Source organism: Mytilus californianus, unplaced genomic scaffold (genome assembly GCF_021869535.1).
Source record: "Mytilus californianus isolate M0D057914Y unplaced genomic scaffold, xbMytCali1.0.p SCAF_4, whole genome shotgun sequence".
NCBI lineage: Eukaryota > Metazoa > Mollusca > Bivalvia > Mytilida > Mytilidae > Mytilus > Mytilus californianus.
The window spans coordinates 82,564,451-82,592,449 of record NW_026262690.1 but is presented as its reverse complement, the minus strand read 5'-3'; the positions used below and the strand labels follow the sequence as shown (position 1 = coordinate 82,592,449).

The following is a 27,999-nucleotide window of genomic DNA, read 5'->3' as shown; positions in this document are numbered from 1 at the left end:
CAAATGTAATTCTTAGTGAAGTATACTGGCAACTTCTTTTACAGAAATATATACACATTTTATCATTAATATATTGTCATGCTTCTGCATATTCACTTTTGTTTACGCTGAACTTTAGTTAAATTTGATTCTATACAAATTTTATTACGTCAAGTAATAGGAGTAAGAATATTTTTCGCGCCAAAATAACCTGCATCACTGCCTGCATCAGTATTCTATCGTAATCTGTCTGACATTTCATTTAAATAGCGTTTAATAATATAGAGTAATTTTGGTAAGTATTACTTATCAATGTTAAGGTTCTCCAGAGGTGGTTCTCTAGACCTTCTTGACGGTCAGTTTAATCCCATTTATCAATTATCCCCGATGACAGAAATGTTAACCCAGTCGATTTGTGTCATGAGTGAAAATCTTCTCTCTATTTGATGAACTAATTTCTTCATTAACTGTACATGCGATATTTTTGTATTATTTGACAACCAATCACATTCACTTTGCATGATAAATGGGTTATATATGTGTGAATTGTGTAGTGTATTGTAAGGGCGATGCAAATTTGTGACGTCAGTGCGCGATCACGTGACATTATTTTTTGTAAACAAACCGGCTCCCCATGTAACACGTGTGGGAATTATCCATACAAAGTGCAATCAATCTTATATTTCACTATTTTATGATATTTTTGTGTCTGTTTGTAGGTTTGCAGATCAGTAGTCAAAGTAAAATAGACAGTGTTATTGTTCCTGTTCTGAGTTGTGATTTTTTTGTACATCCTGGATAGAATTTATAGAAGGTAAGTACATTAGTCATTATTTAACTAAAGTCTGAAAAGATGACCCAACTTTCCCTGTAATTTTTCCTCAAATTTTGAAACACAAATAATTTAAAGAGCATTTGCTTCCCTTGAACACTATTTGACCCCCTCTACTCCCCATTTCCCTCCAAATTTGCTCAAAAGTCATACTCATAGTCCAACGGCTGTTTTTGACCCAACTTTCCCTGTAATTTTTCCTCAATTTTTGAAACACGAATAATTTAAAGAGCATTTGCTTCCCTTGAACACTATTTGACCCCCTCTACTCCCCATTTCCCTCCAAATTTGCTCAAAAGTCATACTCATAGTCCAACGGCTGTTTTGTGATTTTGACATTTTAACTATTATTTTCATATTGAACACATTCAACCATTCAGCTTCCATGTATTTGCATCTTATATGAACGAGGTGTTAGGTCATGTTTTCCTATACACCTTATTTTTATTTGTCTGCCATTACTGGACATCACCCAGGTTCCTGTAAAATTTTGATGTCACAATACAAAATATCTGATGCCACAATTGAAAAATGATTGTTGCATGACATCAATAGTTTATAAAGCAGGACAGATTATCGGTTCAGTTTTCATGTATTTGCATCAAATCAGTCGGTAAGAAACTGTCAGTTTCATTTATTTTTTACCACTCATCCCTTATTTCCCTCTATATTTTTCTCGAAGTTTTATCTACACCAAATTAGGACATGGTAACTGGTTCAACATCCGGGTTGTTTGGTTATAGAAACCCAACTTCTTGGTTCTATCCGGGTTCTTTTCTTATATTCCTGTTGAACTTTGAGAAGATAACCGCAAGTATCCGAATAAAGAGATAAAGTAGGTCCAAGACGCTTATCCTGTTTTATATCATTTATATATTTCAGCATCGCCGGAAAATGAAGCTGCAAGGTGAATACCTTCTTATTTTAATTATTTAACCTGGGAAACTGGACAAAAATATAACATTGTTTATATTTATATCAACCCAAATCTACAGTATATCTAACATCCGTTTTTGTAATCAGAGTCGTTCCGTTTTCATTTATTTTTCACTACTCATTCCTCATTTCAGTCAATATTTTTCTGAGAAGTTTTAAAAACACTGATTAGGACATGTCGTTAATTTGGCCAATGATATGTGCATATAGCACTTCGATCCTTTTGTAGTAGCGGTGAGCATCTGGGCCATCCATTTCCCTTTTCATATATTTTAAAAATATGTATCCTATCATGCAAATATGTGGGATTAAGCTGTTCTGCAGAGAAATAAATAGATTTGACAAAAATCTGATGCACATGACACCCCACCAAGACTATGTCTCTAATTACGATTAACAACAAGCCCTACTGCCATGGCCAATATAAAAATTGGTCAGTTAAATTATTTTGTTCACCACTAGCCATATAACCTACACCAGTAAATTTCATCACTGGTAAGAGGCCTTACAAGTTTTAATTTTAATACAGGCAATGTAAAGTATAAGAAATTTGATTTAAGATTGATTTTCGGTCTAGAAAGTCAAGAAGCTTTTCAAAGACTGAATTTGCCCTGAAAAAAATGCCTCACAAAAAAAAGCCATATAAACCAAAAGAAATTCCATGAATTACTGATTTTCGGGTTTGTAATTTAAGGGAGAATTTTCCTCGTACCAGGAGACAATAGACCATATCGCTAATTGAATATCAGAACACTTGAAGTATTGACGCCATACAACAATCACTTTTCCTTTTTGGCGTCAGACATTTTGTATTGTGAAGTCAAAATTTTACGGGAACCTTTGTGATGTCCAGAAATGACAGACAAATAGCGATAAGGTCTATCCAGTTTACCAGAAAGTTGAATATGTTGTTCGCATCTTAATTGCACGGGTCTGAAGGGAACAAGTATTTGAAATTCTTTGTGGGGGAAGGGGGGGATTTATCTGACATAACATTCATTTTCACCTGTTACTATAGAGGCTTACCTTAAAGTCTGATAATACTGTGCTCATCTAGCAAGTTGGTTGATTTAATAGTTCATATCATTAAAACTGAGGGTCGAATCAAATCACAAAGATCATATGTGTCATGATTCAGGGGTGGATCCAGCCATTTTTAAAAGGGGGTTCCAACTTTATGTCCTCATTCAAATGCATTGACCGTCAAAAAAAAAGGGGGGTTCCACCCACCCCCCTGGATCCGTCACTGCGATTCCACAGCTAATACAAATGTTGAAAAGGACCTAAATCAGTTAAGGAACCAGAGCTACAGCATATATAATAATAAGAAGATGTGGTATGATTGCCAATGAGACAACTCTCCTTCAGCCTGAGACCATATGTCATTGAAGTTAACAACTATAGGGTACCGCGTACGGTCTTCAACAATGAGCAAAATCCTTACTGCATTGTCATGTATGAATATTAAAGGGTGAATGTCACTATGAATACTATGTAAATAATGTTTAAGAAAGGAGCACATATAGATTTATCACTTAAAATAAAATTTACTTAATACATATATTTTTGTACTTGAAGAAATTAATTTGCTACATGTTTTTATGGGTCAAGCTAGTCCTATATATATGCGTCATCTTTTCATTAGGGCCCCGCCGAATGGCGGACGCCCTATTGTGATCAGTCTGTCCATCCCTCCGTCTGTCCGTCCGTCCGTCCTTAACAAATTGTGTCCGCTCTATACAAATAGAGAACCGTTATGATTTCAAAGTTTATACTTGACATGTATATTAACCAACACCAGAGGGTGTGTCATAATGTATGTACAACTTCCTAGGTCAAAGGTCAAGGTCAAAAACTTTGGTTTTAGTTGCCAACCCCATGTCCTATGGTAAAGATCGTGTCCACTCTATATCTTGAGAACCGTTATGATTTCAAAGTTTATACTTGACATGTATATTAACCAAAACAAGAGGGTGTGTCATAATGTATGTACATTTTCCTAGGTCAAAGGTCAAGGTCAAAAACTTTGGTTTTAGTTGACAACCCCATGTCCTATGGTAAAGATCATGTCCGCTCTATATCTTGAGAACTGTTATGATTTCAAAGTTTATACTTGACATGTATATTAACCAACACCAGAGGGTGTGTCATAATGTATGTACAACTTCCTAGGTTAAAGGTCAAGGTCAAGAACTTTGGTTTTAGTTGACAACCCCCTGTCCTATGGTAAAGATCATGTCTGCTCTATATCTTGAGAACCGTTATGATTTCAAAGTTTATACTTGACATGTATATAAACCAACACCAGAGGGTGTGTCATAATTTATGTACAACTTCCTAGGTCAAAGGTCAAGGTCATAAACTTCGGTTTCAGTTGACAACCCCATGTCCAATGATAAAGATATAAATTTTTTACCACACATTATTCACAGCGGGGCCCACAGAGATGGCTCCCATCTCAATGATATCTAGTTATTTAGTGTTTTTAAAGGGGCATTAACTGTCAAATTCATGTTCACCAATATGACTCAAATTCTCATATTTGATTTATAACATACTAAAACTTATATCCCAATTTAAAAAAAGTCTTAAATATACAATTTGCAATATAGGAACTCGATAATATGTATCAGAATTTCGTGTGTATTTTAGTCTAGACGCCTCTAATTAACCATCGAGGTGACCTCCAAGACTGCCGACGGTCATGTAACCTGATATAACATAAACACAGATACAAATAGATAGTAAACACGTACAAATGGATTTTTCTTGGTCTGTTTGATTTCAAATTGTAGGTTAAAAAACTATGTTAATCATCGTTTTTTCCTGTATAAGAATGAGTTTTTGTTGATTGAATCGGTCAACCAAATGGTTTAGTTTTGTTTCACTTTTTGAGTTTCAATGTTGACATTCTTTTCCTTTTATTAGCTGAACATGCCTAGTTTATGTCTAATCAATCTCTAGCTAAGGGGTTTTATTGAAGGTCACATAAAAATGGATTTAATGAGGTCGAATTATTCACTTGCAAGTGAATAATTAATCAGCGATGTTTCTTAGCTTATTTTGACAAAATTGAATCAAACTGGCTGCTAAAAGCGAATTATCATTTCGCTATTTCACTTTCATTAACAATGATTAATGATTGAACAAAATGGAAAAGTATTTTTAAACCATATCTCGTAGCTCATGCCTCTTTAAAGCTGATATTTTCATTTCTTGCTTTTTTTTTAATTTTGAAGCTTGTTACAGCTTGATTATAAAAGTTGAAAATAGCAAATAGAAAAATGAATGAAAAAGAAAATACAAAAAAATTAAAGAAAATGTAAATATCGCCACACAATGTTTGTGTTTTAGGACTAGGGTTATATTAAATTATAATTCGATTTAATTAGTGGTTCAGATTTTTTTTTTTAATAGATTTATCTGTGACTACGCAGAAGCACCAGGCTTGGTATGGAAATCTTTGGTAAAGTGAAGTTTAAATGGAGGTTTTCTTCAAACAATCATGCATTTTCTTGGAGGTGGAAAAGGATGGGAGGGTGTAAGTAGTTTTTTTTTGCAACCACGAGTAGTCATTTTGAACATTGGGAGGAAAGCAATATATTTTTAACACTATATTCTACATGAATATCTACTTTGAAAGTATTGTGATGTTACAACAAAAATTTATTGTTGACAATCTGTCATATATTTGCAAGATTTTATATGAAGAATATAGAATCATTGATTGTTTGAGGCCAGTTTATATTTTACTGTGAATGTAAAACTAAGGAGATGTGGTATAATTGCCTTAGAGACAAATATGAGCCCAAATTGTCCTGAATGAAAGATGTAAGCAACAGGAAACTCATTTTAAGCAATTTCTTTAAACATTTATATTGGTCAGAATATTTATCTGTATTAAAAACTATACTGTTTTCATTTCTCGTTTCAGTGTTTCTTAAGCAGTGGCTGTACCTTTCCGGTTACTATTCATGTGTTGTGTCTTATGTATCGTAACACTTTATAGTTACTGGACAGGTTGAGTTTAGGCGACAAAACATCCAAACAGCACCAGATCATTATGATCATTTGCGATTCCAGCTGATTTCAGATAAGTAATAAATGATAAAAGAAAGTTAGAAAGCTCTAGTTCATGTAACCGATTTTATTAGATGATTGATAAATATTGAATACAGAAAAAAGCTTAACAATGATCGTAATACAGAAAATGTAAGTTTTGTGATTGAAATGAAAGTAGATCATGACATGATGTGCCTACACATGGGAAGTTGCATACAGCAAGTCCAGTGATATTGGCAATATCCAGTACGTATCATTAAAATTAAAATTTAAAAGATTTTGCATTGTTATCAAAGTGGTACATGCATGACATGTATTATTGTATGTAGGCAACTGGGGAAAACAGATCTCCTTGTGAAATGAAAACAGATCATGACATGATGTGCATATAGCAAGTCCAGTGATATTGACAATATCCAGTACGTACAGATGAAAGAGACCAGTACTGATAATTAAAATAAAAATTTAAAAGATTTTGCATTGTTATTAAACCAGTACTGTATTATTGTATGCAGGCAACTAGGGAAGACAGATCGCCTTATGATATCTTATATATTGAATGCCAATATATAGTTTAATTAAAAATGGGGGTTTGTCATAGACACAAAATTATAACGCAGGCTTACAGACTTCATATGAAGCACCTTAATAAAGTGCAGTCACCAATCTGAACAGTAGAGTGTATGTCTATGATATCATTTCAGCAGGCTATGAGGTTAAGCTCACTTTCAGTAACCTGGTAACCCCAAACACTCTTTAATACAATATAATATTGTATATTACTGTTTCGTTTTATTTGTATTTTTGTAATTCCTCACAATAATAGTAACCAGTTTTAGATTTATGTGCTTTTCCTATATATTTTTTATATACTGTAAATAATAAACAAACACCAAATATGTGAATTTGTTTTTAAAAGATAAAAGACTTTTCAATTGAGCGATTAAACTTAAGTCACCTGATCAAATATATAAAGAAACATATAATGCAAAGATGTCAGCCTTTAAACAAAACAGCCACCAGCTTTCACAGAAACAGATGCCAGCATCCAAAGGAAATGACTGTCAGCATTCAATTTATAATGTGTTGAGACAACTTTTACTTACAACTGGGATTCCAGCATCCCTGAGATTAAGGATGAACATCCATTTTTTTTCATGGGATGGCATCATCCAAAGAGAAAGTTGAGTCTGCATGCATATACATGTAATTGGGATGCCATCATCCAAACAAAAGGTATATCAAAGTCTATATTTATGTTAGATGCCAGCATCCAAATGATGGTGTGTTCAATATGGAACTTTATAAAGCCATATCAGCATCCTGCAAAGATGGATATGCTATTTCCATATTTTTATGCCCCTGCCAAAGCGGAGGGGGCATTTAGTTTTACCCTTGTCCGTCTGTACGTACGTCCGTACGTCCCAAATTTGGTTTCCGTTCTCTAATTTAAGTTTGCCTCAACCAACTTATATACAATGCTTATTACCACAAAACACAGATCAAGTTTGAATTTTGGTGGCGTCACTTTAACCTTTCTAGAGTTATGCCCCTTTATAAATGGAAAAATTGCAAAAATTTTCATTTACGTTCTCTGACTTTAGTTTGCCTCAACCAAATGTTATGAAACTTATAAACAATGCTTATCACCACAATACACAGATCAAGTTTGAATTATGGTGGCGTTACTTTTACTGTTCTAGAGTTATGCCCTTTACAATAGCAATTTTTCATTTTTTTCCAAAAATATTAATGATGCAATTGTTCAAGTAATTTTTATACGACCGCAAAGAAATTTTGCTGTCGTATATTGGTATGACGTTGGCGTCGTCGTCCGAAGACACATTGGTTTTCGCACTCTAACTTTAGTTTAAGTGAATGGATCTCTATGAAATTTTACCATAAGGTTCAATACCACAAAAGGAAGGTTGGGATTGATTTTGGGGGTTATGGTACCAACAGTTAAGGAATTAGGGGCCAAAAATAAGCATTTTTGTAACTTCCAGACATAACTTGTGTGTTAGTGTATGGATCTCTCTGAAATTGTACCACAAGGTTTCATTTCACAAATGGAATGCTGGGATTGATTATGGGGGTAATTGCCTCCAAATTTTAGGAATTAGGGGCAAAAAAAGGGGCAAAAAACAAGCATTTTTCTAGTTTCATGACAATAACTTGTGTGTAAGTGTATGGATCTTTATGAAATTGTACTACAAGGTTCCATATCACAAAGGGAAAGCTGGAATTGAGTTTGGGGGTATTTGCCGAAAACGTTTAGGAATAAGGGGCCAAAAATAAGCATTTTTGGAAAATGACGCTATCAGCGGCATGTTTCCGATACCATTGACCAGAACTAACGGAAGTTGATTATGCCTCCGCCTACCGCACTCGGTTTCATATTTACTATTTAACATTCTGACTGGAATCTGATTGTATTTCGCTACACTCGAACAAAGTGTTGTAGTCGGACGGGAACCAGTTTACATACGTTATTTTATTTACCAAAAAGATATCTTGAACTGTCCATATGTTTTTTGTTATTAAATGGTATTTGGAGCTATCCCTTTGTTATATTTTTCATATTTATTCGAGCTTTGACTTTTATGCACATGTCTTACAATCGTAAACAATCGGTATGTATACATGATAAATAGATCCGTTTTGTTATGGTGTTGGACTTTTTACCCTCCAATGATCAGCAATCGCTAGACAAAATAGTTCTCCTAAATAATGTCAGCCTTTCATGCCATTTCAACTTTACAATCATTAAAAAAGTAATAATCGGAATCATCTTGATATTCATTGGATAGAAACTGGTCTTTATCCAGATTTACGAAGATTTTAATAATCGGAAATTAGTAATACGGTTATACCCACGCGGTGCGTATGAATCTTTGTTTACAAAGTTATAGCAGCAGAGTCTGTAACTGTATCATTATTAATTAACTACACTGTTATTGTACTTAATATGATGAAAACTGCATATGCAATATAAGATGTCAACTCGGCCAATACAGATTTTTTTTCCGTATTGGCCGAGTTCTGATCCGGCCAAAACAGGATTTCGGAACGTCTCTAGTTTTTAGATCGTAAGTCACGATAAAACTCAAACTGAAAGTAAACAGTTGTTTGTACGACGCAGTTCTTATTTACTCACCATAAACAAGCTGAAACGTTCAGTATGGCATATATGTTATGTTAAAGACGGTCCCATTCATTTGAAAAGCATTTTGAAAGTAGACGATGGAATTATTTCAGGTTTGGGGAACGAGTAAATTATCACAAAGTTCATTTCTTGACGACCTCATAATTTCATCATGTCGATGGTACAAATCGATTTTTACTGTTTACTTTCGCTTCTCATGTTTTGTAAACGGTCTTTTATTTTTAAACCCGAACCAGGCATATGCATTCTGCGCAAATCTTCGTTCTTTGGTCAATTGGCTTATGGATAGTTGTATCAATTTCAACTCTTACATTATTTTTTTTTTAAATATATTTGCATTACACATGCAATGGCAGTACCTTTCCAATTACTATTTATGTGTTGTGTCTAAATTAAAGTTGTAACACTTTATAGTGACTGGAAAGGGTAGAAAAATTCATCAGATGAGAAAAGGCTGAAGATACATGGAAACGGCACCAAATCATTAGATATTGCATCTTATAAAAAGAAACTGAGATTTGGATAGTTCCACTTCAAGGTAAAAATGTTTATCTCTTGTGAAATGAAATAAAAAAATATTGTAACACTGCAGTTAATTAATAAAGATACTATTACATGTATTTCTGTATTGGCCTTATTGTTGGTCCTCGGCCAGCAGTATTGGCCTTCGGCTTCGCCTCAGACCAATACACCAAGACATGGACCAATAACAAGGACAATACAGAAATACTTACGCAATAATATTATAGAATGACAGTATGGTTCAATAGCGGGAATCAGCCCCTCAACTACTTTTTACATAAATATTAACTTCTGGCTTCAACTCCTTGTTCGTCTTGTCTGGAGATCTTGTTGTAGTTCCAGTTAGGCAAGCATTTTAGAGACGTATCCCGTCCATCCTCTCTTGACTTGTAATTTCTGGTGATAGATTTTGCCGCTTGACGTTGTATCCTTTCAAGCTTGTTTTTTTTTGTTACCGTGTTGGGGTCCCATACTATGGCTCCATATTAAATTGTAAGATCCATTCCTAAAGGTCTAGATCATTGTTCTAATCTGACACAAATTTCAATAACTGGAATGCGTCCCAAGTTGAATATATGGTGACCTACTAGAACAGCATTATCACTATTGAAATTGTGTTTAATACCATGATTGTTCAATGTCATTAACTTAAATGGAGACAGACATTTGGCCTGAAAGGTGGTGTGGGAGTGCAAAATCAAAAACTAACTGACTATGATATATGGTTAAAGAATGAATATCAATTACATGGGTCAACATGGTCAAGGGCAGAGTTGTTATGAAATAACAATATGGCAGAGAAGTGGTTTCAAGTTTCATATAAAGCGACCTGACTGACATGAAATAAAAAATCAAAGGAGTATCCCTATTTGTCTAATCTTCAAGGTGAAATAAAACTAGTAAAACAATATTATACTATTGTCTAAATCTACAGAAATATAATTTGCTTCAAGTAACAGAAATAACTAGGTCACTAGTAACTTATTTAATGAGTATGTGGGGTATAAGAGCTTGATAACAACAGGCTCTTCATAATCATTTGGTTTGAAAAGGATGCTAGTAGTCTATATTCTTGATTTAGAAAAATGTAATTGTAAGACAAAAATCACATTACTTAGAATACTTTAGATCATTCAGGTAGTCTTTATTTATATGTACAAAAGAACAGCCAGTAGTCATTGGATATTGTAGATCATTCAAATAGTCTTGACCTATTTATTAGTACAAAAGAACAGCCAGTAGTCATTGGATATTGTAGATCATTCTGGTAGTCTTGACCTATTTATTTATAGAAAAAAACAGCCAGTAGTCATTGGATACTGTAGATCATTCAGGTAGTCTTGACCTATACATTTATACTAAAAAAACAGCCAGTTGTCATCTTCACATAACACACACATATACGAATATCAATTATACGCTTACGAGACATGTTGGAATGTTAAACTAATTACGGTATGTGAAAATCAAGACTTGCATAAAAAATATCACAATATTAGAGACAGTGGCGTCATTTTTCCTCAGAGCTTTCAGCTCTTTGATTCTAGTTTCCAGACAATAACTTGTGTTCAAGTGTATGGATCTCTCTGAAATTGTACTGCAAGGTACCATACCACAAAGGGAAGGCTGGGATTGATTTTGGGGGTAATTGCCTCCAAATTTTAGGAATTAGGGGGCAAAAAAAATGCATTTTTCTAGTTTCAGGACAATAACTTGTGTGTAAGTGTATGGATCTTTATGAAATTGTTCTACAATGTTCCATATCACAAAGTGAAAGCTGGGTTTGAGTTTGGGGGTAATTGCCCTAAACGTTTAGGAAATTGAGGCCAAAAAGGGGCCAAAAAACAAGCATTTTTCTAGTTTCCAGACAATAACTTGTGTTCAAGTGTATGGATCTCTCTGAAATTGTACTGCAAGGTACCATACCACAAAGGGAAAGATGGGATTGAGTTTGGGGGTGATGAATCATAAGAGGGTTCAAAAAATTTGGGGGGGGGATTTTTTTTTCCTTTTTTTTCTTTATAATTTTCCATTTTAAATTGGTTATTTCTGATTTATATATAAAAGCAAATAATAATGATATGGTTTGAATAGGTAAATTAAAATTTTTTAAGTTCTTAGACCACATTCATTCTGTGTCAGAAACCTATGCTGTGTCAAATATTTAATTACAATCCAAATTCAGTGCTGTATCAAGCTTGAATGTTGTGTCCATACTTGCCCCAACTGTTCAGGGTTCGACCTCTGCGGTCGTATCAAGCTAGCGGAGCATTTTAATAAAATTGGAGTTATCTTCCTTTGTCCATGATTATAGTTGAATCAACTACAATTAATGCTTTATACAATGCAATGTTTAATTTTGCCTTCCACTGATAAAACACAGATCAAGTTGAATTTGGGTAGTGTCACTTTAACCATTATTGAGTGATGCCCCTTTATAAATCGAAAAATTGCAAAATTTTTAGTTTCCGTTCTGTAACTTAAGTTTGCCCCAACCAAACATGAAACCTATACACAATACTTATTACCACAAAACTAAGATCAAGTACAAATTTGGGTAGCGCTACTTTTATTGTTCTTGAGTTATGTCCCTTTATAATGTTGTATGCAAGCAGGGGCATCATCTGTGTCCATGGGGACACATTCTCCATTTATTTTGTATAATCCGCCAACACATTTTTAAAATATCCTGTATACAAAAATAATAGTTGTTAATTGAATAAAAAAACCTCTCAACTACAAAAGGCAATGAAAGAATTATATAGGCATCCGATATTTTTTAAAACCAATAAAATTTGTTAAGCAGAATCTGCTACCCATAGAGATGAAATGAATCCGTATGCTTGAAGTAAGATTAGCATATGTTGATACTATATATTATCATACATGAAATTGAATATTATGTCCATAACAATGCAAGACATAGAGGTGTATACGAATGAAAGTTATGATAGATCCGAATTTTATTCAGAATGCACCAATAAGAAACCGTAGTTTTTCTTCACTTTATTTACCTAAAACTATTATATCAGCTACAAAATTATTATTATATGTACGCCTACATTGCACTTCACAATGGAAATTAACAATGTATATTTATATAAACGATCAAACTTGTAAAATAAATAAATAATTAATCTTTATTTCAAGTGGATAATCCCATTAGTTAAAACTAATCTTCCTGAGAGTCCTCAAAATAATATTAACATATTTATAAGTTCATACAATATTAAAATGACATATTATACACAATATACAATCTAGATAATAATGAAAAAGCATATTAATTTGCACAATTAATGAAAAATTTGTAACATCTTGTTTTAAAAGATACAAGTGTATTACTCATTTTTTATTTCATTTGGTAAACTGTTCCATATTTGAGAACCAGAATATGTAAATGTTTTCTTCAAAAAGTTTGTTTTTGGCTTTTGAAGATTTAAGTTTTACATTAGCTGAACATAAATTATAATTTTGATTATCGGTAAAATGAAAGTTTTCTTGTAAATAGTTAGGAACCATATCATTTAATGATTTAAATACAAGTATTGCCTTTTGATATTGAATGCGTTTTTCCACATTTAACCAGTTTAAACTATTAAACAATAAACTGGAGGATGTCATTATGTCAGCTTCTACTATAACCCTAGCAGATTTCTTTAATAACTTATTAATTATAAAAAAGAAGATGTGGTATGATTGCCAATGAGACAACTCTCCGCAAGAGACCAAATAACACAGAAATTAACAACTATAGATCACCGTACGGCCCCCAACAATGAGCAAAGCCCATACCGCACAGTCAGCTATAAAAGGCCCCGAAATGACAATGCAAAACAAATCAAACGAGAAAACCAACGGCCCAACCTATGTACAAAAAATGAACGAAAAACAAATATGTAACATAAAAACAAAAGACAACCACTGAATTACAGGTTCCTAACTTGGGACAGGCACACACACACAGAATGTGGTGGGGTCAAACATGCCAGCGGGATCCCAACCCTCCCTCTAACCTGGGACAGTGGTGCAACAGTACAACACAAGAACGAACTATAAAAATCAGTTGAAAGAGGCTCAACTCAAACACCACAATTAGAAGTGGACGTGGCCGGGCACCCGTACCTTCAAACAACAAAAAGACACTTAGTACAGATCTGAGAGTACTCGCAGTTACTGACAGCTAGTTAATTTATTCCAGTTTCATAACAACTTCCCCATATATTGCAACAATAATCAAACAATGGCAGAATATTAGCATTAAAATAAATAATACATATATGCATAGGTAAATATTTTCTTATCTTTTGTAATAAGTTGATTCTATTTGATATTGTACTTGACATTTTATCTATTTGCTCATTCCAATTTAGGTTCTTGTCTATATATAAACCAAGAAGTTTTTCACAATCTACATTATATATTTGTTCATCTGAAATATTGATATCTAAACTGTTCCCAGTTGAATAAAGCCTCTGTTTTGAACCAATAATCATTGATTTACATTTTTTGGCATTTTGTTTCATACAATTTTGCGAACACCAGTTTTCAATTACATAAATATCATTTTGAAGGTTAGCAGTTAACTGAAGAATATCATTACCTTTACTATGTAATGTAGAATCATCTGCATATAAATCTATTAATGAATTTTCTATGTTCAGTGGTAAATCATTGATAGATAAAATAAATAGCAGAGGACCAAGGATAGAGCCTTGTGGTACACCAGTTTTTATACGACCGCAAAAAAATTTTGAGGTCGTATATTGGTATGACGTTGGCGTCGTCGTCGTCGTCGTCGTCCGGCGTCGTCGTCCGAATACACAATGGTTTTCGCACTCTAACTTTAGTTTAAGTGAATGGATCTCTATGAAATTTTACCATAAGGTTCAATACCACAATAGGAAGGTGGGGATTGATTTTGGGGGTTATGGTACCAACAGTTAAGGAATTAGGGGCCAAAAAGGGGCCGAAAATAAGCATTTTTGTAACTTCCAGACATAACTTGTGTGTTAGCATATGGATCTCTTTGACATTGTACCACAAGATTCCATATCACAAAGGGTCAATGCTGGGATTGATTTTGGGGTTAATTGCCTCAAAATTTTAGGAATAAGGGGCCAAAAGGGGGCAAAAAACAAGCATTTTTCTAGTTTCATGACAATAACTTGTGTGTAAGTGTATGGATCTTTCTGAAATTTTACTACAAGGTTCCATTTCACAAAGGGAAAGCTGGAATTGAGTGTTGTGGTAATTGCCCAAAACGTTTAGTAATAAGTGGCCTAAAAAGGGTTTAAAATAAGCATTATTTAGTTTCTAGACAATAACTTGTGTTCAAGTGTATGGATCTCTCTAAAATTGTATTACAAGGTACCATACCACAAAGGCAAGGCTGTTATTGAGCTTGGTTTGGGGGGAAAGGGGGGTGGGGGTGATGAATCATAAGGGGGCGGGGGTCAAAAAAGGGGTAATTTTTTTTTTTTCCTTTTTTTTTTGTTTAAAATTTACATTTTAAGTTAGTTATTTTTTATCACGAAGAGAAAGTAGGAATTGAGTTTTGGGGTTAATTGCTCAAACATTTATGAATAAGGGGCCCCAAATATTGGTCAAAAATAAGGATTTTGTAGTTTGCAACAAAAACTTGTGTTCAAGTGTATGGATCTCTGTGAAATTGTATTGCAATGTACCATACCACAAATTGAAGGTTGTGATTGAGGTGGGGGATGATGAATCAAAAGGGGGTTAAAAATGTGTGGGAGGTAGGATTTTTTTTTTTCCTTTTTTTTTCTTTAAAATTTTCCATTTAAAGATGGTTGTTTCAGATTTATATATGAAAGAAAATAATAATGATGCGGTTATATATCATGAGGAATTGAAATTTAAAATTATGTATATTGGAAATTTAGGTTACTTTGGAAAGTAATTATTGGCTTTTGGGGGGGGGGGGGGGGGGGGGGGGGTGGGTGGTTATGGCTCTAATGTTTAAGGAATAAGGGGAAAAAAGGTTAAAAAACAAGGGTTTCCATTTTAATAGACAAATAATTGAGTAAAGAACATTATTTAAAAGCAGTGTAAGGTTGGTAATTCAAACTCATTTAAATATCTCATCTACACTGCTTTTAAATTATGTAAATTGGAAATTTGCCAATAACTTTATTGTTAATAAATGCATTGGAAATTTGCCAACAATTTTAGTGTAATAAACTTCATTGGAAATTTGCCAATATAACATTTTGCTGATGAAGGTTTTTTGTTTACCTTTAGCCTTGACTATGAAGTCATTTTCTATTTTTATAGCCTTATGATGTAGTTGAATTATTTAATACTTTTATGATGTGTTTAAATGGGGTTTTATCATGTTTATGGTTGCAAATTTATTGTTTTAGTATAATAAACTCCATTTAAAATTTGCCAATAAAAAAATTTTTGTTTATTTTTAGCTATGATTATGATGTCATTTTCTATTTTACTTTTATGGTTGCAAAGAAATTTTTATTTTTAGATATTACTGTTAAATGATGCTGATTAAGGTTTTTGCTATGTTTAGCCATGACTATGATGTCATTTTCTATTTTAATATCTGTTATGATGTATTTAAATGGGCTTTTATGGTTACAAAGGAATATATTTTATTTTTAGATATTACTATAAAATGTTGCTGATGCTGATTAAGGATTTTGTTTATTTTTAGCCATGACTATGATGTCATTTTCTATTTTAATACCTTTATGATGTAATTTCCATTTTTAGATATTACTGTTAAATGATGCTGATTAAGGGTTTTTTGCTATGTTTAGCCATGACTATGATGTCATTTTCTATTTTAATATCTTTATGATGTATTTAAATGGGCTTTTATGGTTACAAAGGAATTTTATTTTTAGATATTACTTTAAATGTTGCTGATTAAGGATTTTTGTTTATTTTTAGCCATGACTATGATGTCACTTTCTATTTTAATACCTTTATGATGTATTTAAATGGGCTCCCATGTATTTAGATTTTTGATTATTTATACATGTTACCAAATTGGTCCACATTGAACAAAAACGGTCCAAATTTCAACTTTATTACATTACATCAAACATTGAATTCTACATATTCTTTGATATATTGAAATTAACAAACAATTTAGTTTATGGATATTCCACCATAATAGGTAAATTAAATTTTTTCCAGTTCTTACACCACATTCATCCTGTGTCAGAAACCTATGCTGTGTCAAATATTTAATGACAATCCAAAGTCATAGCTGTATCAAGCTTGAATTTTGTGTCCATACTTGCCCCAACTGTTCAGGGTTCGACCTCTGCGGTCGTATCAAGCTGCGCCCCAGCGAAGCATTTTATTATGCATTTAGTATTAGACATGATGTTATTGACCTTAACTTGTTGACTTCCTTAAAACAAGTATGACTTAAACCAGTCTAGTGTACAGTTGGAAAACATTATAATATTTAAGTTTTTTCAATAAAATTTTATGATTAACCAGATCAAAAGCTTTCTTTAAATCTAAAAATATAACTCCATTTATTTCTCCATTGTCTATATTTGTTAACCATTCATCTACTAATTTAGTAAGCGCAGTAGTATCATTTCAGATATACACTTGCATATATTTCCTTTGTAATTAAAAATCTACATCTAATTGCCATTTATTAGCTCACCTGGCCGAAGGGCCAAGTGAGCTTTTCTCCTCACTTGGCGTCCGTCGTCGTCCGTCGTTAGCTTTTTACAAAAATCTTCTCCTCTGAAACCACTGGGCTAAATTTAACCAAACTTGGCCACAATCATCATTAGGGTATCTAGTTTTAAAAATGTGTCCGATGACCCCACCAACCAACCAAGATGGCCGCCATGGCTAAAAATAGAACATAGGGGTAAAATGTAGATTTTGGCTTATATCTCTGAAACCAAAGCATTTAGAGTAAATCTGACATAGGGTAAAACTGATTATCAGGTCAAGATCTATCTGCCCTCAATTTTTCAGACAAATCTGACAACCTGTTGTTGGGTTGCTGCCCCTGAATTGGTAATTTTAAGGAAATTTTGCAGTTTTTGGTTATTATCTTGAATATTATTATAGATAGAGATAAACTGTAAACAGCAATAATGTTCAGCAAAGTAAGATCTACAAATAAGTTGTCAGTCGACCCCTTTAGGAGTTATTGCCCTTAATAGTCAATTTTTAACAATTTTTTGTAAATTTTTGTAATCTTTTACAAAAATCTTCTTCTCTGAAACTACTGAGACAAATTTAACCATACTTGGCCATAATCATTATTAGGGTATCTAGTTTAAAAAAATTGTCAGATGACCCCACCTTCCAACCATCATGGCCGACTTGGTTAAAAATAGAACATAGGGGTAAAATGCAGTTTTTGGTTTATATCTCTGAAACTAAAGCATTTAGAGCAAATCTGACATGGCAAAAATGTTCATCAGATTTAGATTTATCTGGCCTGAAATTTTTAGAAGAATCCGACAACCCGTTGTTGGGTTGCTGTCCCTGAGTTAGTAATTTTACAAAAATTTTGCAGTTTTTATACGACCGCTAAAATTAAAAAAATTTTTGGTCGTATATTGGTATGACGTTGGCGTCGTCGTTGTCGTCCGAAGACATTGGTTTTCGCACTCTAACTTTAGTTTAAGTGAATGGATCTCCATGAAATTTTACCATAAGGTTCAATACCACAAAAGGAAGGTTGGGATTGATTTTGGGGGTTATGGTACCAACAGTTAAGGAAAAAGGGGCCAAAAATAAGCATTTTTGTAACTTCCAGACAATAACTTGTGTGTAAGTGTATGGATCTCTCTGACATTGTACCACAAGGTTCCATATCACAAAGGGAAGGCTGAAATTGATTTTGGGGGTAATTGCCTCAAAATTTTAGGAATTAGGGGCCAAAAAAGGGGCAAAAAACAAGCATTTTTCTAGTTTCATGACAATAACTTGTGTGTAAGTGTTTGGATATTTCTGAAATTGTACTACAAGGTTCCATATCACAAAGGGAAAGCTGGAATTGAGTTTGTGGGTAATTGCCCGAAACGTTTAGGAATAAGGGGCCAAAAAGGGGCCAAAAATAAGCATTTTTCTAGTTTCCAGACAATAACTTGTGTTCAAGTGTATGGATCTCTCTGAAATTGTACTGCAAGGTACCATACCACAAAGGGAAGGCTGGGATTGAGTTTGGGGGTGATGAATCATAAGGGGGTTCAAAAAATTTGGGGGGGGGATTTTTTTTTCTTTTTTTTCTTTTTTTCCTTTTTTTTTTCTTTTAAAGTTTTCCATTTTAAGTTGGTTATTTCTGATTAATATTTAAAAGCAAATAATAATGATATGGTAGGAGATACACACCAAACAGGATGTGTAAATTATTATATAATAAGTATTGTGCAATAGCAAGAAATTTTCAATTGCACAGTATTGCACAATTGCAAGAAATCTTCAATTGCACAGTATTGCGCAATAGCAAGAAATCTTCAATTGCACAGTATTGCGCAATAGCAAGAAATATCCAATAGCACAATATTGCGCAATAGCAAGAAATTGTCAATTGTACAGTATTGCACAATAGCAAGAAATATTCAATTGCACAGTATTGTGCAAAAGAAGATACTTCGTATAAATTGCTTATTTCTTGATCAATTTCAATGGGGTTTTATTCTTGAATTCTTGGGGTTCTTTAATATGCTGAATCTAACCAAGTATTAAGTTTTTGGATTTTGGGCCCCGTTTTTAAATTGGTCCACATTGAGGTCCAAAGGGTCCAAAATTTAACTTTGTTTGATTTCATCAAAAATTGAATTCTTGGGGTTCTTTGATATGCCGAATCTAACCGTGTATTTAGATTCTTAATTTTTGGTTCCATTTTCAAATTGGTCTACATTAAGGTCAAAAGGGTCCAAAATTAAACTTAGTTTGATTTTAACAAAAATTGAATTCTTGGGGTTCTTTGATATGCTGAATCTAAACATGTGTTTAGATTTTTGATTATGGGCCCAGTTTTCAAGTTGGTCCAAGTTGGGGTCCAAAATTAAACTTTGTTTGATTTCAACAAAAATTGACTTTGGGTTCTTTGATATGCTGAATCTAAACATGTATTTAGATTTTAGATTTTTGGCCCAGTTTTCAAGTTGGTCCAAATTGGGGTCCAAAATTAAACTTTGTTTGAGTTCAACAAAAATTGAATATATGGGGTTCTTTGATATGCTGAATCTTACCATGTATTTAGATTTTTTATTTGTGGGCCCGCTATCAAATTGGTTCATATTGAGGTCAAAAGGGTCCAAAATTAAACTTTGTTTGATTTCATCAAAAATTGAATTATTGGGGTTCTTTGATATGCCAAATCTTACCGTGTATTTAGATTTTTAATTTTGGGTCCCGTTTTTCAAATTGGTCTACATTAAGGCCCAAAGGGTCCAAAATTAAACTTAGTTTGATTTTAACAAAAATTGAATTTTTGGGGTTCTTTGATATGCTGAATCTAAACATGTGTTTAGATTTTTGATTATGGGACCAGTTTTCAAGTTGGTCCAAGTTGGGGTCCAAAATTAAACTTTGTTTGATTTCAACAAAAATTGAATATATGGGGTTCTTTGATATGCTGAATCTAACCATGTATTTTGATTTTGGGCATTGGACCATAATAGGTAAATTAAAAAAATTGAAGTTCTTAGACCACATTCTTTCTGTGTCAGAAACCTATGCTGTGTCAAATATTTAATCACAATCCAAATTCAGAGCTGTATCAAGCTTGAATGTTGTGTCCATACTTGCCCCAACTGTTCAGGGTTCGACCTCTGCGGTCGTATCAAGCTGCGCCCAGCGAAGCATTTTATTGGTTATTATCTTGAATATTATTATAGATAGAGATAAACTGTAAATAGCAATAATGTTCAGCAAAGCAAGATCTACAAATAAGTCATCATGACCAAAATAGTCAATTGACCTGATAAGGAGTTATTGTCCTTTAAAGTAAAATTTAACAATTTTTCGTAATTTTTTTTAATTCACAACAGTCTTCTCCTGAAACAACAGAGACAAATAAACTAAACTTGGCCACAATCATCATTAGGGGATCTAGTTTTTAAAAACATGGCAGACATGGCTAAAAATAGAACATAAAGGGAAAATGCAGTTTTTGACTTGTATCTCTGAAACTAAAGCAAAAGTATAACAGTTACATTATTTCATGCATCAATTGTAAATAAAAATATCAGGTGAGCGACACAGGGTCCTTGGAGCCTCTAGTTTGGTGTATGCAATAATTGTAAATGTTGTAAGGTGCACATGTCTGTCTGGCTTGGTTTATCTGAACTTGACCTTAATATGAATTGCTTGACAGTATATTTTTATGAATCATTGGTAATGTTAAGTATATTTGGTCCTTATCGTAAACTTATAATTATTCTTGTATCTTTAGGACAAGCACCATAAAACAGAGGGGACATACAAATACCTGGAGTCTGTCTATCCCTTTGGCCTTATAAGCGCTCTCACTTGCATGTCTTGTACAATTCTTGTCAAATTTTTAGGAAACTTATTTTGATAGGTTATATCAACAATGTCTGACAAGTTTTAAAATCAGTGCCAATCATTCATTTTTAAAAGAGTTATGCCCCTTGGAAACATTAATTATTTGGAAAATTGCATTGTTATGGCTCTTGTGTACAATTCTTGCTAGAATTTTATGAAATTAATATTAAATAGGTTTATATCATCAGAATGATCAGAGCATTTTGATTTCCATCTGTAATGTTTACAAATTCCAGATTTCATGGCAAATTTCAACCATTACAAACCTCCACAAGCTCCATAGCAGAGGTAATCAAAAAGTAGTGCAGCAACAAACAACAACTATTAATATTCCACTCCAGTTAATCCGACACACAATATACATGTATGATTATATACATAGATATAAGAAGATGTTGTATGAGTGCCAATGAGACAACTCTCCATCCAAGTCTCAATTTATAAAAGTATATACATATATGTACCCGGTAAGTTTAAATATTAAATTGATGTTATCATTTTTGCTTGAATAGTAAGGCAATATTTAATTTGATGTATATTTTACAAAATAATATATGCTGGTTTTTTTTTTTTATTACAGCAAATGTATTCCAAGAGTTTATGGCTGATTATGCAACTACAGGATTTTATCATGGAAGCAACATCTTAGAAGGATAAGTGCAAATGTATGAAGGAAGCCTTGTGTATAAATACATGTAGCAATTACATATGCAGGAGAGAACACTTAAACATTACTAACATGTAGTCATGATATGGGCGTGGTGCATTCTAGAAATCTAAACACCAGGAATTAAATATTGTATATATTTTTTTTCAACTACAAGTACTTTCAGTATATCATACAATTCTAATTCAAATTATTGTGTCAACATGACAGTTACTGTCTAAAAATGGAAAATGCTTGTTTTAAAATGAATTTTTTATAAATATATAAATAACAAGAATTTTTAGCTTATTGTGAAGCCAAACTTTGAGATCTTTTAATGGTATATGCCTGTTGTTTGTCACCATTTATTTTCTTTTTGACTTAACCTTAAGATCAGTGGTAAAATGAAAAACTGAAAACCATATATGAAATAAGAAAGAAATGGTTGTAAATAACAGCAAGACTTTCAATATGGTATATCAAATATATTTCACAGAACTTTCTATTTCAGTTTATTAATACAATGAGGTTTGAGGTATAAATCAATCCGACAGTAACACAACAACAAAAACACCTGAAAAGTCCTCAACAATAGACAGGTGTCGAAACAATATGTCATGATCTGTTTTAATTGACCAGAGTACATGAGTATGTGGCAGGGTGAACTACCTTTTTTCTTCAAAAAACTCATAAGAAGAATTGGCATCTTTTGCAAGTAATACTTGTCCATAATGTGATTGGAATGTCTCAAAACTGATGAACACAAAAAGACTTATACATACATATTAAAAATGAAATATACATCAGTGCATACATCTTCTATAAATAAATCACCTTCCATACATCAAATTAACAAAAATATTGAGACCTGAACACAACCAAAAATGTTCTAGGAGTGAACTATGGTGCCCTGGATATTTGCTTGCCTTCTTGGTTTTATTGAATCTATCTGCTGCATTGAAGATATTGTGAGTTGGAGTTGATGAATAAATATTATGTGTATTGTTTAGGACCAAGAAATTTAAGATACAAAGAGAAAGTAAAATAGAATGGAAGTATGAATTCATCCTCAAGACCAAGAAGAATATTTATATATATCAAAATAGAATGTGTACTAGATTAGCATTTACTTATCTAAAATATGCTGAAATACTGTGAAATTTGTGTGATTGAGACTCAATTCACCTTAATTTCATTTAAAAAAAATAATGTGAAAGCTCGATTCACATTAATTTCACGTGAAAAATTTAACGTGAATTTCACGTGAAAGCTCGATTCACGTTAATTTCATGTGAAAAGTTTCACGTGAATATCACGTGAAAGGTCGATTCACGTGAAATTCACATAAATTTAACGTGAGTTTCACGTGAAAAATTTCACATGAGTTTCATGTATAAGCTCGTTTGAGGTGAATCTCACGTGAAAAATTTCATGTGAAATTCACGTGATTTTCACGTGAAATTTACGTGAACAAAATTTGCCTGTGTAGGTTTCTGAATAAATGTAGTCAAAGAACTTGAAATTGGTTATATGAATTGAATTTATATTCAATTAAAGATTTCTTGCTGTTGTGCAATACTTAGTAAATCTGTTGTCAAGACTATAAACAAATAAAGTTCAATTAATTCTCAGACACAATATGGTCCACCAGTATTGATAAACAAAGTGTACCAATTGTCAGATTCAGGGCTTCTAACATTGAAGCCATCTTCTGTACATATTATACTGCCAGGTGGAATTTCTAATACACTGGGTGGCATTCTATCCAGACAGTGTGTCACAAACTGTCTAGGTCTATTTTGCAGAAATGATGGAACATTCGAAGAATATGACCTGTTCTCATGCATATAGGAGAGATTCTTTCTTATGTATCTGAAAAATTAAGTAAACAAATGCAGACATGTTCATGAGGGGTTTACCTCGATTAAGTATAATTGTGTTACTGATTTTGAAATTTTTTTAAATGCCTGACAATAACTAAGTAAATAAGTAAGTAAATTATTTATTATAGTGACATGTGTATCAAAACATACAGCCGCCATATCTCCCCAAATCAATAATTGAATTTTCTTGGGGAAATCAGGTTAAAATGCACCTTTTTCTTTTGATAGTAAATTTCTTATTTATATAATACTAGTATTGTATAAAAAATATTCAAATTGTATCTTATTTATATAATATTGTATAAAAATATTCAAATTGTAAACAAACAAACAAATATTGCAGAAGAGATAATTTTGCTCTAGTGTTCTGGTTGGTAAGAAATAGACATTTTTAATGATATAAATTAATTTGTTACTATAATGTGATTTGTGTAACAGTGTCTAAAGTAAAACAGAAGCGAGTCTCAGACTTTTATCTTTTGGATTTTTGATACAGTACTTTATCGACTGGTTGAGTTCATAATCGTTGTTGTGATCCTGAGATGTGAGTCTCCTAAATATGGAATTGGTTTACATAATCACTGGACTGAATATAAATAATGTATATTAGAGAGAGTCCTTCATGACCATTATCATGATTATTATATGAATAAACCAGGTGAGTCACTACTTGTTTTTAATATTTTGAAAAGGCATGCGTCTTTTTAGAAAAATTAAAGAATTTGAGACAAGGCATCTTACAAAGGTTTTTATCCAGTGTGCTGTTTTTCTTCAATTTTTATGCAGAAATCCACCTTTCTTTTTTATTTCACTGCTCATAAGAATGATAACTGTAGCCATGTATGCCTGTATTCTTCAGGTGAAATATCTTGATTCAGCAATAGATCTTTATTAAAATACATACGTGTTATTACTCTCAGGCATCATTTCATTCACTATGATTGATACCATTGAAGATAATGATTTCCCATCCTGTATGTTTTTCAGGTACTTTGATTTTAAGTCACAATGCATTTTTTCTTAACCATTGGTCTTGTTTATCTTTATATTAAACATGTCAGAACGAAAACAGTACACCCAGCACTAAAAAAAATATGAAAAATAAGTATTGAAAAAGAACTCCAGATAAAAATACAGTAATGGGTTTTTTTACCCACCAATTTTGAAGTAATTGAGTGAAGTAGTTTTTATTAATTCCAAAACACCCCTCCAGCAAATATGAAATTTGTTTTTTCACCACCAAGCTCCTAAATGTTTTGTTTTTTATTCTATAAATCTAAATATTGAATTGAGGAATGTCATAATTTAATCATTGTATTCCCTGTTATCTTAATTATGTGTCTTTCAAGTAAATATGTCATAGCTGTTATATTTGGTTTAAACACTGCCAACAATTTTTTTACTTTAATTTCTGACTACTTGGCCACAACTATTCAGACAGTTTTGTATTTTCTGTCAATTTAAATAAATTAGTGTAACTAGTGAGACGGTAAATGATTAACCCCAGATATTTGTTGATTTATAACACTCAGTTGACATTGCTGTTGTACATTTTTTTTTTAGTATGGTGAATACTTTTGAACAAAATCTTGCCATGTTTTATAAAAATAAAGTTTGAGTCAGACTCTGATTCATTATTATCACATACATTATTAAAGGAAAGTTTTGCAATGTGTTAATCTTGAGTGATGATATCCACATGTTTAGCGCTCTCATTTACTCTTGTCACTGCTGACATATAAATATTTGGGGTCCCTTTGTAGCCCAAAACACTTGTACATGTTGTGAATTTCTTGTATCAGCGGATCACAATTGACTTTCTTTCAGAGCAATATATATATACGAGACCCCTGTTTAAATGATTTTATTTACCCAAGATTTCTCCTTCTCCAGTAAGGAATTGATAATGTGACATGTACTTTTGTGCTTCAGCACTGCAGTCTGTTGTCAATAGTTCAATAGAAAATACGACTTTGTTTCAAGCAGTAATTTCTTTGCCACTCTGACTCATGATTTGCAAAAGAACATTTTAGAAACTGGTCCTTTATGTTTACCGGGAATACTAGTTTGAGTAATGGATAATTCCTTCCAACAGGGACCCATATCAGATATTTGATAAAAAGAAAGTAGATTTCCTAATATTACATACACAGATTTATGCAACATCAATTTATAAATATGGGTGTATAACACACACTACAGTGACATCATGGACATGTAGGGTTTAGAAAGCATAGCTATGACATATAATTGGGTTTTCATTTTAATGAATTCTTTTTTTGAATGCTGAAACTGTCAATGGAATTGGGTTTTCAATTGTTTTTATTGCATTATCATGTGAATACACATTTTATCTGGAGCTCTGTTGGAAATAGAAATACTTTGCAAAAGGAAACAAAAACCATAAAATGTAGGCTCTTATGTAAACTGAAGCATAACTGATCATAACCTTTCGATTTTGATTGAAAGTTTTCCTTGTACAATGAGTGCTGGTATATTTCAAACAATCACCAGATAGGAAGTGGATACATGGCAGATATAGCAATGGCTTATTCTCCACAACTCTATATTTTAAAGCTGTAGACAAAATAATACATGTAACCAAAGCATAGATTTAAAAGTTATCAGACCACGACTAAAGGGGCGCGGCTGAATAGTCACCATGGAAAGGACAAGTGCAACTGTTTATACATCTGCAAACCAAATATCATTGAACAACCACTGGTGGTTCACCATATACTAGCCGAAGTGACGTAATCACAAAATAATACATTGTTGTTGATGCCGACGCCCAAAACTGCATACCTGTGATGCTTTTTGACTCTGTCAATTGTAGACAACAACCAAACTCAAATTTTAACAGAAATGACTGCAACAAAGCCATTGATAAGTGGATTATAAATTGTGAATGAACAAGAAGATGTGTGACCCTAAATGCCTAATGAGCAATTAAACCCGCCATGAATCTCCATTTTTTGGGGCAGTGTTTTAAGGACAGCAGTTTTTCAATAATTTCTCTTGTGAACATTAACTTTGGTTTTCTTAATTCTATAGCTTTTGAATGTTCTATTTTGTATTTCAAGATAACTCAAATGATACAAACCTTGGAATCACTCAGCCATTGATTTCTAAAATAATTTTGAAAGTTCACATTTTGCAGAAAGATGTCAGATTTCTTCAGTTGATCTACTTCATCTTGAAAAATAACATTGGTCTCAGAATTAGCTATTCTCCGGAGTCTGAAATATAACAAAAGTTCAAATAATGTATTATAAATTGCTCTTACCTGGATGCTGCTGCTGTTAGCAATAAATGGTTTCGGATGTCTTTGTCTGTAGGGTTGAACCTACGAGTTGTGGGAGGGACATCTATGTTAAGCTCTTGTTCAACAAATATTTTTAACATATTTCTAACATCCCACACTTTTCGTATTCCTTGGTTGTATAAATCTTTAATCTTTGTAATTAATCTTTTATCAACTGGTAGACAGAAACCAGCAAGCTGTAACAATAATTAATCAAGGTGACAATCAAAGGTAACTCTTATACAGGATTTATAAAATTACTACAACATTTTTTGTTGTTGTGGCCTGTCTCATGGAGAGAAGTTGATTACAAAATACTGTGGATTCAATTATTTTCATGGGTAGCAATTTTCGTGGATTGAGGAAATCTTGCATTTTTGAGATATTGGAATACATGGTTTTGTCAAAGTCCTAAAACAACCCAATAGCAAATTTGTGATTCGTTGGAACATTTAAATTCATGGTGCACCTGTACCAATGAAAACCATGAAAATTGGTATCCCACAAATAAAAAGGAATCCACAGTAGCGAAGTTGTATGCATATTTATACTAAATGGTTTCTGAAGTTTTTTCAACTGCCACTGCAGGCCCTGTCAAAAAGAACAAACAAGAAAGAAGTTCATACTTTTAACAAAATAGTTTCAATGTATAGCATGGTGTATAGCTAGCTGTAACTTTGACAATAAGTAAAATATTTGTATAAAATGAAAACTTGCGACTTGGGATCACAGTACAATAATGCTTGAAAGTTTCTTTTGAATAATAACTAGAGGCTCTCAAGAGCCTGTGTCACAAACTGACTCTATTTTGGTTTTAGAAATCATGTAAAGATAGATAAAAATCATAACAGATACCCAAATAATGATTGAGGCCAAATTTGGTTTAATATTGGTCCCGTCATTTAATAAAATATCCTGGTGGCCATCTTGAACAGTAAATAGGCAACAAAGTAGCAACACTTGGTCAGCACCTCAAAGGGAACATTCATGCCATGTTTGATTTCATTCCATTCAGTGGTACTCTAAAAGAAGACATTTGTATGTATTTCCCATAGGGTCCTATGTTAAACTAAGTCCCCCGCTGGCGGACATCTTGGATGATGGACCAACTGCAAAGTAACAACATTT

The 27,999-nt window shown here is 32.8% G+C and overlaps 1 long non-coding RNA gene across 1 annotated transcript in view; it reads left to right on the top strand.

The window, feature by feature from the left end:
• LOC127738715 (uncharacterized) overlaps window positions 1–21,982 on the top strand; it is a 39,736-nt gene extending 17,754 nt beyond the window's left edge. Inside the window, exon 4 of the long non-coding RNA XR_008000145.1 lies at window positions 21,619–21,982. This is a non-coding gene — a long non-coding RNA (uncharacterized LOC127738715). The remainder of the gene's footprint in view (window positions 1–21,618) is intronic.
• The last annotated feature ends 6,017 nt before the right edge of the window (window positions 21,983–27,999 follow it).